Raw genomic sequence first — 15,094 nt, 5'->3', positions numbered from 1 at the left:
CCAATCTCTGTTATTGCATCAGAAGCGAATCGAGTTTTAAAAGGTGTTAAGAGTTTTCAATATATTTTGTGACACTGAACAGAATCAGAAAGTATACATAAAACAACCAATGCGTGAATTAATTCCAGAACTAGTATAAATGCACACCCTCAAATCATATGCAATTGTCTGTTTTTGAGCAGTAATTGCAATGGGTTATGGGTGCTATTTTCATTCTGTTTCATTCCTGCTGTCATAATTTTACTCAATCCGAGATAGAAGCATATCAAATATACTTTGTCATCATCATTATTATTATTCATTTCTCACAATAGGATTTTTAATGAGTAGCAATATCTTTGCTTAGGCCAACTATTGCAAACAACAGAGTAATTTTTAAAAATGTAAGCATTTTATAAAAATAAAGGATCCTCCTTAGTACAAACTTTGCTACATATATATATATATTTAATGCCACCATGTTTAACACATTAACAACACCATTTAATATTACTACTATTGTATCCAAACTAATCTTCTGTGTTCTTTACAAATATCACAAGATACATTTTTTTTTTCCTTCTGGCATTTTTACATTATAAAAATATCAAGATCAGAACTATTGCTTGTTTTTACAAGGTTTATTTATGTATTTATCAATTTTAAAGGGAAAATAATGGAGTGGACTTAAGTAGGAAATGTAGGAAATGGATCTAAGCAACTCAAATATCGTTTCATCAAAATATTTTCAATTCAAGAGAAAAAAAAAAGGAACACGATGCTAAAGAATTTACGCATGCAATGATATGACTACATTTTCTCATTAACAATGGAAGAGGATGGATAAGGAAAACTGCAATCTATTTTCTGGTATTTATTATGAAAAGCGTAGAAAATTCCATAGATCCCTTGTACATAAAAAGAGAATTTGTATAGATTTTGCTAAAGGAATTCTGCACCAGTGCTATACTACTCTTTTTTTTTTTTTTTTTTTTTTAATGAAAGGGAAGCATTGCTTGGAAGACTAAGGAAAGCACTGAAAGTTCTGGTCCTTTCATTTATGCCATGTTCATCCCAGTGGGAATGGTGTGTTTCAGTTCTTGTTCTATTGTGCTATAACAAGAGTAATTGCACTGACTTTGGGAAAGCATTCAATAAATAAAAATATGATTATCTGATATTGACACAAGGCAAAATGAAATAATTGTGTCAACACTACTTTGGTTTAAACAACATGCCTAAAAACCTACTTAAGCAAAAGTGCTGTAAATACAAGTGTTGAATATTAACTTTATGAGGTGCTTAACTGCACTGGATTGTAATGAATTATCTAGTTCTAGTGATGCTTTGACACATTTCAAATGAGAACCATAAGGAGTTAACTTACGGTCTTTAGTCCCTTTCAATATGTTCAATGACAATATAGGATCCCATTCATTTCCCAAGACATAGCCATTTTCAGTAACGTTTAATTGTAAAATATATGAGCATTTCTTCACCTAAAAATATTTGTGTTAACATAAATATTGGCACAACAGAACACTTCCATATGCAAAAGTAATTTCATTTGCCCTGTGATTCCTGAAAAATCATTGAAATGAACCTCTTTTGCCCTTGGATTCTATTTTTCTCAAGAATTAATGTACAAGGCTGTTCTTTTCATGTTTCTCCCAGCTTGAAGTTTTGCAGGGATAAAAGGATTCACAGAGTTTTTCTAGCTGTTCTGCTTTTACTAAGTAATCGATGCATTTATATGACAATTTAAAAAGAAAACACTGCACAGTTCTACTATCTCTGTATATTGTGTATAGTTCAGCTAATAACCTAGGGGTGGACTTGCACTGCTATACATTTTGAAAAGTGGAGGATTTTTACATTGAAAGCCATATTCTAATCTTGGCCTCTTTTTTTTTTTTTTTTTTTTTTTTTACAGTATGAATTATTTTCTTGTTCTCCTTTACTAATACAGATCTGCTGTATTACACTGCTGTCACATGTAATTATGCTAAAATACAACTTGTTCTACCACACAAAACTTTTCTATCATATTCTTAGAGAAGAAATAAAGTACAAAACTGGTCAAAAGGTTTACTCATGGGAAAAGATCCTTCCTCAAATTTCTTTGTTGCCCTTCATTATGAAACAAACATATTGCCATCTGTCCAAGTGATCCAGCGAATTCAGCAGCAAAAGCTAACATCCTAGTGAAAGGCTTGGAACAGCTATGCCTCGTGCATGATGAAGCATAATGATCAGGCTCCTTCTGTGACAGCAGAGATGCTGTGCTATGAGACTTACCCCATTTTTCAGGTTGGCAGCGTTTCATCAGCTGCATTTCAGTTAGGCTAAAGTAGCCTCTATGACTATTTAAAGAGGTGGATACAGACTCTGCATTCCTTGACGCAAAGATCTGCTCTAGGTATATCACTCTAGAGGCTATAAGCTGTTATCCCTCCTTGTACTGAGTCATTTCTCACCCTGCAAATAATCCAGCTGAAATCAAAACTAAGATGTTTTCAATGAGATTTAACTGAGTCTACTCTCATGTTTAAGTGCTTCACTGGATGAATGCCTTAATTTTCCCATTAAGAATCCTATCCAATAACCATTATAATCAGTGGAATTCTATTGTCTTCAGTGAGCTTTGGATCAACTTTTATTATTTCACGTTCCTTACCTTCACCCTTTTCGCACTGTACATAACTAGATGCTTTTTATTTGTTATGTTCTATTGGAAGATTTTTACAGTTGAACATAAAGGTGAATGTCTGTTCTGCCAAAAATTTATTGCAAACTGGGAATTTTATCCTACTTATCTCATTCCAAAAATGCTGAAACTATATACAGCTGGATGATGACCAATAAATCCACAAAGGCCATTCACGTGTTATAACGATAATTTTGGATCTTACCCACAATTTTAACTTATGGTATATTCTAGAAAAAAAAAGATTAGCAGTAAAGAAATTTAATGATTTACAGTTTTCTGCTGTGACATTATTATTCAAATTTGTTTCACATGCCTTAAAATTGTTAGCTGTCCCAAACAGGAGAGGAGGGAGCTGAGTAACTTTACATCAGTATCTGTGATATTCTGTGTGTCCCAAAGAAACTGACCACGGTTACTCTACAGTGAAATAACTCTGTATATTGTCTACTCTGAACTTGTTATTTCAGATCCTAGATACATACAAATAATAAATACATTATTTATACAGTGCTTATTTCCTACGTGTCATTTTTCATTCATTTCAAAGCACCCAAAGTGATGAAGCATCAGTATTCCTTTTTTGAAGCAGCAACTTGTATTACAAACAGATAAAGTAAGTTCCAAAGAATTTGCCAGTAAATCAGTGGAAAAAATTGGGAATCAAACTCAGCCTTCTGAATCCCAAAACTCCACCCTACCTTCTAGGCAACACTGCTTCCTGTAGGTTTGTATACATACACGTCATGTGAGATGTCTGTCTGTCTGGGAAAGAAAACAGCTTGAAGTAGCCAATGGCTGTGCCACAGTACTAAGCTTGCTAGTGCTCTTGTTTTGATAATGTCTGCACTGCATGGACACATTGCCAAAGACTTGTCGTGTAAAACACATTTCTTTGCCAGTAGTTATGAGAGCATATCAGTTTATGGGGAGGATTGTGCAGGTGGCAGCGAGTGTTATAAATATTTATGCTACTGCAAAGGAAAACTCCCTCCTGAAGGTGTAGGAAAGAGGGTCTCTGTTTTAAAAAAATGCTGAAATCCTTCCTCACCTTTTCTACCTGACTTTAAATCATCGAACAGACTTTCAGTGTCTATGCATCTTGTGGGATTTTTACCAGCAGCAAAAATTGAGCTTTCGGTGTTTCCAAAACATTCATTAAAAGAGTGTCTATGTTAACCCAATGGAAATGGCTGATCACCTTATTCCTGTAATCCTGTGACAAATCATCACTGGCATGAGGTTCAAAAAATATAAGTAATAGTTGAAAAAATAATTGTAAAGAAAACAGCTTCAGTGATATACTGTACATTGAGGAAAATGTGACACAGTGGTCATGTAATTTGAAAGCAAGAGCTAGTGAAAAGACCTGCAATATAAAGATGTTTACAATACATTTCCTTTTGTATTGACTATTTCTGTATGCGATATTAGTTGTTAACCTAAAAGGGCTGTAATTTTCTTATGATACCTTCAGAAACTCTTTGAATTCTTAATTTTGAGCTGTCGATGCATTTCTTGTGCACCTTATATATGATTGTGACAAAGAGCAGACTAAAAAGAGGCTTGTAAAAAGAGAACTTGTCTTGTTTGTGCAAATCTCAGAGTATAAATCTTGTATGTAATGATTTCTTACATCTATTTAGACAGCATAGTAGGATAATCTGGGTTCCACTTAAAAACAAGTGAAAAATTCACATATTCCTGAATGAGTTCGTGATACTTTCTTGATGTAGATCAGAACACTTTCCACCAGCTCACACTCCATAACATTTATTTGCATCACTAAGATAATTTAATTTTCATCTTAAATACTCTTCCTGAATTAAGTCCAATTCTTTTTGATGGAACTTGTTCCTCTAAATCATTTAAGCTTGTTTTAGAGTTGCATAGGCAGCCTCTGAACCCAGGGTTTTCAAAGCAAGGTGTCACATATAAAATATCATATAGATGCAGGTATCATTTTGGACACAGTTACAAGTCCATAACTGTTTTAACCAGTGTTCATACTGGAGCTGTGATTCAGTGCTGAGAAAGTGAAACTTACAGTGTTTTTAATGGATTTTAGCTTGCAGCATGAGGCCCACTTGGACTTGTTTTGTTTTGTTTTCTAGTTTATTCTCAAACTTTTCAACAATAATGTGAAGAAATCTTGTAACTGAAATCAACTTCAGAAAAAAAGAAAGCCAGGTAACGTTTGCAATTTTCATTCACTATAACTCATTTTCAGAACACAAATTTCCTTTCTTTGTGCATAAATGTCACGTGAAGGACATATAAAAGTTTAGTGAAAGGGGCCCTATTAAAAGCAACAATGACATTAAGCATGAGCAATGAATAAAATGAATAATTTCAGAATAATAAAAACACATGGTTTTATTAGATTGGCATGTGGTAGTTCTCTCCTGTCTCAGAAGGGTTGGTATTGATCTGACTATGAAGCGGTGACAATAAAACTGTACTGTATTGACTGCAGCTGCAGGGTCTCCAAATATTATTTATTGAGGCAAGCAGAACAGCAAAGCAAAAGCACTGCCCCAGTAATAAGTGGTAATTGCTGGGAAGTGAGGCATTGCACTCCCTATTGACCCTTGCATCCTGAAATTTCAATGGATTATATTTAACTCCATTAGAATCGGCATTATCAAATTACATAAACCACATTATAGAACAACCAGTCTCAGTTTAAATCATTGATTTTCGATTATACTGATCTTCCATTCACTTCAGAAGTAGCTTCTATTACCAGTGATATGATATCAGTGTTGATCAGCAGGGGAGGAAGTACCATTTTATTACAATGAGATAAATGGCACTAAAGAAAACAAGTAGCCATTACTCTAACAAAGTTCATAATGGAAGGACCCAAGCATTCCTGTTGGCTGATATGTTTGGAAACGTTAAAAATTGAGTACTTTATAATGTGAACGATGAGCATAAAATTTACATACATTTCTAGAAACTCTGATACTTCCTTATTTTTGTGTTAAATTTTTGTGTTAAAGGTGTTAAATCTTTTGTGTTAAATTCTCACTGTATAGATCAACGTAATAACAGTCAGGCTGTCAGGTTTGTGGCATGATGTGTTACCTTTTAAAGATAAATTATAATGTAATGGAATACGTGAATAATAGCGACTTGCATAGCTACCTCTGGGGTGCAGTAGAATGAACTTTAAGTCATACAAACTTGCGTCGTATTTCTTCAAAGATCTTAGATTTAATCTGCATCCAGTGTTATGATTCGAAGAACCAGTGAGACAGGTTAAAGAAAAAGAAAAGTCTGGGGGGGAAAAAAAAAGTTTAAGAGGCAGTAATAAGTGGCTTCCTATTTCTAAAAGTGGCAATTAAAAGTTTTTCTTGAACATACACCCATTCGTTTCTATTAGAGTTCAATATGAAGATTAATTTCCAATAATAATTATTCTAACTTGCAATCCTTCTTCCTTTTTCTTGATGTCAAATGGATTACTGATATTTTGCAGCACTCAGAACATAGATGCATAGATTTCACCTTCAATTTCCAGTATTAGCTCAGAATATATTGTAAACTTTTCTGATAAATTCAAATTTGAAAACCAAAGAACTGTCAGAATAGAATAAATTGAATCAGAAAAATTCTTTTTCTGAAAATTGGTTCATGCAAGAATGTTTTGAAGAACCTTAAAACTGTTAGATTTCCGTAAAGCAATCCTAGGAGGCATAAAAATGAATGGATTGAGTAGCATGGTATGGAAATGAGAAAAAGTTCTTTAAATGTCAAATGAACTGGCCCCCAAAAAGAGAGGAAGATGTAATTTGAATGAAGTCTCAATACACCTTCATTACAAAGAAAACACGATTTCATCTGCCTGTATCTCTCATTTTATCTGTAACGTTAGCTTTATAACTAGTTCTAGTCAGGCCAAGAAACAGTGAATTTTGTTTTGTTTTAAGCCATTCCATTTCTTAGTAGGAAGCCATTTACTAATAAATTATCTTTCCTTTTGAGCATAAATATTAATGATAGGGCAAAAGTTCATCAGTATTAAATACAATTCTTAGTAAAGCATAATTTTCTCATTCATTCAATGTTATGTTGAATTTAAGAAACATCCTAGTAATTGTGACTTCCAAAAGTATACTGAGCAGCTGAGCAAAATGTCAGGAAAACCATAGTGTAAAGAATTTCAGTTTGATGATAAATGTCTCTCCCCGAGTAGCAAAAGTAGCTAGCTGACTCTTTAGTGCTATGCTGTAGTTAAATAATAGGTTATAAACAGTCAGGCTAATGACTTCAGTATTATAACAGCTACAGACCTCCTAGATGTAGCTAATAATTAGCGCTGAATGTCATACAGAAATATGTCGTGTTCTGGCCTCTTGATTTTTGTTTCAGTCTTGGCATTTCAGAACCATGATGTACTAAAATAAGGTTGTTAAATTAAGACTCTGAAGAACATGCTATATTAGGAAGTGTGTACATTTGTAATTTATAACCAGGAAGATATCTGTTATTGAATCTGTTCTTAAAAGCCCTGGGTACTTTTTAATTGTTATAATCCTATCAATCAAAAATAGAAATTAATAATGTGATGAATACTAATAAATAACGTTATGTAAGAAATGCATGAATTATTGAGTACCATAAAACCTTCTTGTTCATTTTTATTGCTAAGATGTACACAAACCTGAAGTCTATTTTAAATGAGATATCTTCCTTTGATAGAAAATGGCTTTAAAAATGAAGTCATAAGAGATGGGGGAAGGACAACTCTAATGCAATATAATACGTATATACAAAACACCATAAATTATGTAAATATGTAAAAGTAATATGTGAAATGACTATGATTTGCACTAATCTCTTCAGATTACTATAATTCAAGTTGAATAAAGAAAATTTATTAGAAGATCTAAATATTTCTCTTATTTGAAAGAATATTAGTTTTAAAACATATAAACATTAATTAACATATAAACATTAGCTGAGGGGCAAAAATACTGGAAAAATATTTTATTCCTTGCATATTGATTTCAGTAACCATTCAGTAGCTCCAGTATCATTTATTCTTTTTAAAGAGAAGGTTAAGCTACAAGACTGGTATTAAATTCCTTTCTCCCCCATAGGCCTCTTCTGCAATTTTGCCAATTCATACAGCCACTTCGTACTTTAATCTGCTCTCATTATAGCAGAGACAGTAGTATCTTCTTATATATCACATTTACATATTAGGAAAACTTAGAAGTATGAGATAAGAAAACAGAGATCATATAAAATGTTTCATATAATGCGACTGATGGGTTTTTTTTTAAGAGGAACATGCCTAAGACAACTTTTTGGAGTATGTAAGGAGAAGCTGTATCCTTCCAATCTGTTCCTCCTTTTTATGATGAACTATCCCCAGAATTAAAGTGCTATCAGAACTATGATAGCAGGAAAAATAAGATGGGATAAATGAACTCACCATTTTTGCATTCAGTCCAAATGTTGGCATCATTGACATGTTTGCTACAGGCACATCACTCCTTCATTACTTATTTTACTGCTTGATTTTTATCATCATTATTTTTCAAAGCCCCAGAATTTATAGTTCCTAAATTACAAAAATTAGGAGTAGAATCATAGCTACTGCACAAGCCTGCTAAAGAAAATCTTACGTAGTTCATACTTAGAAAGTGATTTGACAAGTGAAGACTGCAAAGCTATTTCTAGGTGACAGGGTCACCTTTTATATAGAGGAATATTACTTATATATCCCTTTGGCTCTGCTTGTTCTCATTTCAGTTTGCAAAGTGAACTGGTGATCACGGGAGGAAACATTGGCCATCGTTTAAGCATATTGATCCAAATCAGCCTTGTATGATTCGTAGGTCAGTCAAGAGCAGCGTGGTTTCAAATTATGGCTATACCTTCTTCTAGAATACAGATATGAAATTGCAATATGCACATACACATTGACTTTCACAACAATCTTGACTTTGATGTCACCAACAGCAATCATTTTTTATTGTTATTTATGGAATACATAGATTGGTTTATGTTAGAAACGACCCTAAAGATCCACGACTTCCCAAATATGAAAAGAGAGTGGATTGGAAACCACATCAACCAGTTCCTTCAGGACCCTGGGATGCATGTCATCTGGCTCCATAGACTTGTACATATTGATTCTCACAAGGCAGTTTTGGACTTGCTCTGCTCTTACTCTGGGAGGGATTTTTCTCCCTGAACCCCCACTTAGACTTTCAGGGATGTGAGAGGCATGGGAAGCCTGGCTGCAGTGAAGACCAAGGCAAGAAACTCTTGAGTACCTCAGCCTTCTCCCTGTCTGTTGAAGCAAGTTCTCCCTTCTTATTTATCAGAAGGGTGCACTCTCCTTTGCCTGTCTCTTCTGACAAATGTAACTATAGAATCCCTTCTTGTTTTTTGCATCTCTTTCCAAGTTCAGTTCCATCTATGCTTTAGCTTTTCCAGTCCCACCTTTGCACACCAAGATAACATTCCTGTATTCTTCTCAGGCCACACATTTGTGCTTCCACTGCCTGTACTTTTCTTTCTTTTTCTTCAGTTTGGCCAGCAGGTCCTTGAACATACATACTGATTTCCTGCCTCCACTGCTTGATTTTTTATGCTGGGGGATGGATAGATCTTGTGCTCTCAGGTGTCCTTAGAGCTATTTTTCACAATCAAGTTATGTCTCAAATCATGTTTCTTGAATATATATTCATCTTAATGATTTTATACAGTAAATAAACAAAAGCAGTTTCAATTACTTTCATGAACTTATTTGGTTCTGATAAAAACTTGGCATATCAGGTTTATTTTTTGTAGCATGACTGGTCAAATTCAGGAGCTAAGTTACATATCTGTAATGAGAACTGAAAAAAATCCAGAGGAATCCTAAAACATTTTAGAAAACACTACTGCCTTGTTCCTGTGTCACTTAAATAGCTGCCTATTAAGAGTGAGAAATCTGATTTTGAAAGAAATTACTACAGCTTCGTGTCGGACTGCAAAATGGTAAACTGCTTTTATTCCATGACTAGATTGAAATGTGACAAAACTTAAATGTCTCATAAAGAGCTGTTTATTGTTTTGTAATAGAAAATATATATTCAGTGGTATCACATTTATTCACTTACTGTATACTTCACTAGTATTCGGATTTTCCTTCATTTGAAAGCTTTCTCTAAACCAAAATGACAGCTGATATTTGAAGTTTTTTCAGCTATTACTTAGTGCCATTGAGACAAACATTTATGTTACAATCGTATTTGGGAAAATAATGTTTGTCTACCCAAGTAAAAAACATTTGAAATAAGTTTTTCACACCATTGCACAGCGTCTCAATAAAGGCTGAGGGAAACACCAGATATTCTGGGCAAAAAGCAGGAAGCGTAGTAGAATGATACTAGGGAATTAAAATACTTTAAAGATGATATTCCCAAGTATGATAGCTTACAGATTGTGTGAGCAGTGTCCAATATTTGAGATCTTAGAGGATTATTAACTGGTAAGCTAGGAGACGTGGAGAGGGGGTTCCACATGACTGAAGTGTGAGTTGGGACTCCCATAAAGATTCACAAAAAACTACTGGCTCTAGATACCATATTTTTACTCTGCAGGAATGGTACAGCTGTCCAAGTACTGCTGCACTAATCCAAGTTTGAAAAACGAATATACTAAGTACTGAAAATAGGATTTATTTGGTTTTCTAGTGTTGCTTGCCTAATAGCCGGCATTTATCAATCCAGTGTACACTAGACTACCTTTAAAGTACATGGCTTAGAGGTACAAAGCTTGTCTCCTAAATAAGCAGTATTTTTTAGAGCCCCTGCATTTCTTTTCACTGGAGCTTAAATCAGCTGTGTACAGCTGATTATCATTATTATTTTTTAAGAGCTCTTTCCCAAAGCTGCTCCCAGATGGCATGACAAAGCATTTCTAATATGGTCTTCTGTATTCTCAGAGGTTTTCTAGAGAGATGGCATGCAATGATCCACTTTGCAAGGATGAAGGTTTTTCTAATCTTCTGTCTAGGGATCAAAGGTTGTTGATACAGCAGCTGTGAGTAAGGCAGGGGTTGTTTAGTTTCTGATATCTTTTCTATGTGATGCTCTTATGAGTTATCTGGTGTCATCTAAATGATTGACAGGAATTATGTGTAAGTATAATGGCATTATTTATGCTGTAGTAGAAATGGAGAGTGCAGTTTACAGGGCTTGGATGTAGTAGCAAGGGATAGCATCTTTTGCTAACATTACCAATTTGGCAGGTGCTGCCTGATGTGCAAAGTGCCTGTTTACCACAGAATGCATCTCAAGGGAGAAGCAAGGGAAGCAGGCAAGGGGAAGCTTTCTCTTTGGAGATGTGAGACATGAACTGGAAAAACGTACTACTCTGCTGTCATCCTACACCACTCCTTGAATACTTGATCCTGCTGTTTTCTGTGTTGATACTCTACTAAGCATAAAAGAAATGCTGTTCAGTCCATTCTTCATTAGGTAACATAGGAATCTACATTATCATACCATGTCATGAAATTGTTGGACGCGATGTGGATATGTAAGAAGTTGCTGGAGCTACAGATAACATCAGCTGGCTCTAGATAAATCAGCCTACCCCCAGGGGAGGGGGTGGCTGGGAAGGGGAGTGGAATAACAACTTTAAGTATCTTTGCTGCGGTGACCACCTAGCCTAATCACATTTTGATTATGTCAGAATAAAGATTTTTGTGATAGAATTATTCCTGCAATTGCACAGTAGCTATTCATTATTAAATAATTTTAATAATAATAACAACACCATGCATTGTACTGTAGATGAGATGAAACTCTATTATGGCAAATTCAGACCCCAAATTCCCAAGTACTGTGCAAAAACCATGTAACATGTCGTACGTGTCCAGAGCTGTAGTGAGAACCTCTTCATTTAAACTTGTTTATCCTATTCAAGTGATTCAGCATGTAATTAAAGTCTATCACATTATAAAAATTAGCCACAGATCACCATTTGTTACAAGTGTGACTCACAGGGGCTAAGCCTGTTTAATATTCTGTCTGGCAGCAAAATGTTCGAGGGCAGAATCCAGATCAATACGCACAAGTTTTTTTTCAATCTTCCCTGTGGTAGCAGTGTTATACATTTTGGCATCTATGTCTTGCCAACTGCAATGAAAGAAATTGTCATTCAAAATAAGACCAATTAAAAACTGATGTCCTTAAAAAAAAAAAAAAATAGCACTACAGGCTTTTTTTCCCACTTTTGGATCCACCATGTTCAGCAGACCACCAGGCCATGAATTGCCATTAATATGTCATTTCCCTTTCCTGTTATCACAATATAAAAGACCTTAGCTCTGACCTTTCTATCAAAACATCCTTTGTTTAGAATGAAAGCTATTCACTGTTAGACCCTTATCTATAGAGCTTAGCCAGCGGATCAAATCCAAAGAGCAGAATTCGTTTACTTTGTATTAAATGAGCTCAGTTAAGAAGTTTCAATTTTGGCAGAAAGGTGCATTAATCACAAGGAAAAGAACAGATCTCACTTTTCACAGCTTCTGGTTTACTTTCAATACAGTTACACAGTAAGGCTTTTGTTCCTTAAAAGTAGCACTGTATTTAAATACAGTAAATATAACAAAATTACCTTCTTAAAATTACACTAGAGTTCCTACAGTACAGGATGTCCATAATGACCTCAGTGTTGCATGACTAACTTTACGGCTTCAAAAAGCTTCTAAATTAGTTTGGACAGATGGGTTTTATCCAGAGGAAATCAATGAGTTTTTGTGAGTCTGACTTAATTTTTATGCAGCCAGTACTTTGAGATGAAATTAAAATATGTATGAAAAACATATTAAAGTTTCCCTTGGGTTCATAGTTGTTTGTACATTTACAAGGTGTTAAAGAGATGATTTAAAAACTAACTATATAAGGGATCAATGCAAGTATACTATGATTTATGGCCTTTCATGACATTTTTGACACTTCTGGCCTAATGTCTTATGTGTTTTGAACCACTAATTATCTTTTAATTCATAAGGGTTTGGTGGGATTTTATAAGTGTAATATAATATATAGAGCTGTATCACACGGAAAGTTTTAGAAAAAACACACTTTACAAGTTGTGCTGAGTAGGTAACAGTTGTAAATAAAGATGTGCTGCACCAGTTAAAAGCCACTTGGCCACAGTACCCCCAGATTGGGATAGGGATCCCTATCTGCCAGCAAAACTGGCAGTTTTATCTCACCATTCAGTACTGAGGGTTTAAATCTGTGCAAGTTTTAATCACATACCAAATTTCTACTTGAGCCTTACCATGCAAATCAGAAAGCAAAGTCTGGTTTTTCTGGATTAGCACTATCACTGTAATATACCCAACCCAAAGCTTTAGCTGCCTGGTTATCTGTGATCCAGTCGTTTCTCAAACCATAGCACAACAGCAACAAGTGCAGCACTGCTTGCAGTTCAATAATGAATTATGTGGGAAAGTTTTCAGTAGCCCTGAAAGCCAATGATTTCAAATCCACTCTTCAAAGAAAAATAGAAGGAAAAGTAACAACAAACTTCTGATACACACACCTTCACATATGTTGCAAAAATATTTACCAAAAATAATCATATTTACGATAAACTCCTTGCAATGAACAGAAACTGGAATGTTCTGCAAACTCTTAATAAATGAGTATTAAATACTGTTTTGTTGAACAGTGATGACTTAAATCTGTAATTGACTGAGAGCACGTGGAAATGTTCCCAGAATAGGATTTTCAGGTAGCTACTAAGTTACTCTGAACTAGAAAATAGAATAGGACATGGAATTTTTTTTCCAATATCATCAATAGTTACAACATAGACTAGAGGTTCATGCTACTGAATCACCTTTTAAAATGCTTCTCTTTTTATTGCTTTCTTCGACATAGATAAGAAACAGTCATTTTCAACGCTGCATAAACTGAAAAAGTACAGCTTGTTTCTCACTTCGCTGCAGTCTTTAGCGGAGGACTCCGGGCACCTTATCAGCAATTCCCAAAATGGTCCTGTAGTCTTTTCTTTTTTACAGAGAGTTCAGTATATTGCTTCACTCTCCTGGTGGAAGGAGTGTAAAATAATGTGAAATATGTTGTCCAATTATAGTTTCAGACATATATAATGAAACATTTTGTGTATCAAATATAGCCTTTAATATACAGATTAGAACTAGATGGAAACTGAGGTTTTCCTTCTCTTCGCTGAATCTCCAAATACATATAAAATGTTTCTTGCTCATAATAAATGCCTGCCATGGATAGACAAGATTAATGGTTCTTATAAATGCATGGATTTCAATCTCTAATGACTGGAGAAAAAAAAAAAAAACCAACAGGATAAAGGAAGGGAAGGAGTAGAAAACTTTCAGATAATTGCAGCTTGCGAGGGAGCGTAACTTTTAATAGGCTCAGTAATGAAACTTCAGTCATCAAGAATCTAAGCAAAAGCGTTCGCTCTACTACATTTGGTTTGCCTTTGTGGTAATTCCTGATTATGGCAATTGGTGGTGATGAGTGTAACATGTCTTACTGAGGCATCCTCTTTTTCATAGAGAATATTGAAAAATACCAACAAAGGTTTGCATTCAGTGCAGTATAATCTGTCACACCCTCCCAGCTGCTCTAGATCTGCCATACCTATTCTTTCAGCAGAGCAAAACTAGAGAGAAAAACAATCCACTGACAACAATTTTGAAAGGGAAAGAAGTTCCAGCTTTAAATAGATTATCAATGAGGGAGATCATTTTGACACTGCTCTCATGCTGAACATTCTCTTTAGAAGTTCATTCTTTGCACTTCCTCTCAAGCCAGTCTTACGAAGTTAGCATGTACATGATAATTAGCACAAAATAAACATCAAAGATATGACACTAGATATTATTGCACACTAAAATGTCCAGACAACTGATGGTCAAGTGGAATTTCTGAAAGCCGACACGGAATCAACAACAGTCCAAAGCATCCCATACCTGCCCCAGGTAGGAACTGATACAAAGAGGAACTCATAACACTGACACATGTCAATGTCAACCCTAATTTAGCCTAATCCAAGTTTAAATAACGATGACAGTATCTAGTTTTTGCTCCATAAATACTTGAAAAAGAAGTTCATTTGATTAGCACCCAAAGAAGTCAGTTTCCTCTATAAGAAGCAGGTTTTACTGGGTCTCAGTTCTGTGTCATGGACAGCAGAAGACTTCTAAATGTACCAATTAAAAAAAAAAAAAGTCTTGAAAATTTCAAATATATTTTTCTTTTATTAAAGGTCATTATTTCAAGGCAGATGGAAAACAAAAGATATGGAAAATATACTGCAACAGGTAAGGGGAAATTAATATTGAGTACCAGCCAGATGTAGATATCCAGAATGCGAGACAAAGCAATGCACTGG

The sequence above is a fragment of the Gallus gallus genome, chromosome 11 (genome assembly GCF_016699485.2).
Source record: "Gallus gallus isolate bGalGal1 chromosome 11, bGalGal1.mat.broiler.GRCg7b, whole genome shotgun sequence".
NCBI lineage: Eukaryota > Metazoa > Chordata > Aves > Galliformes > Phasianidae > Gallus > Gallus gallus.
Note: the sequence above shows the minus strand (reverse complement) of the source record.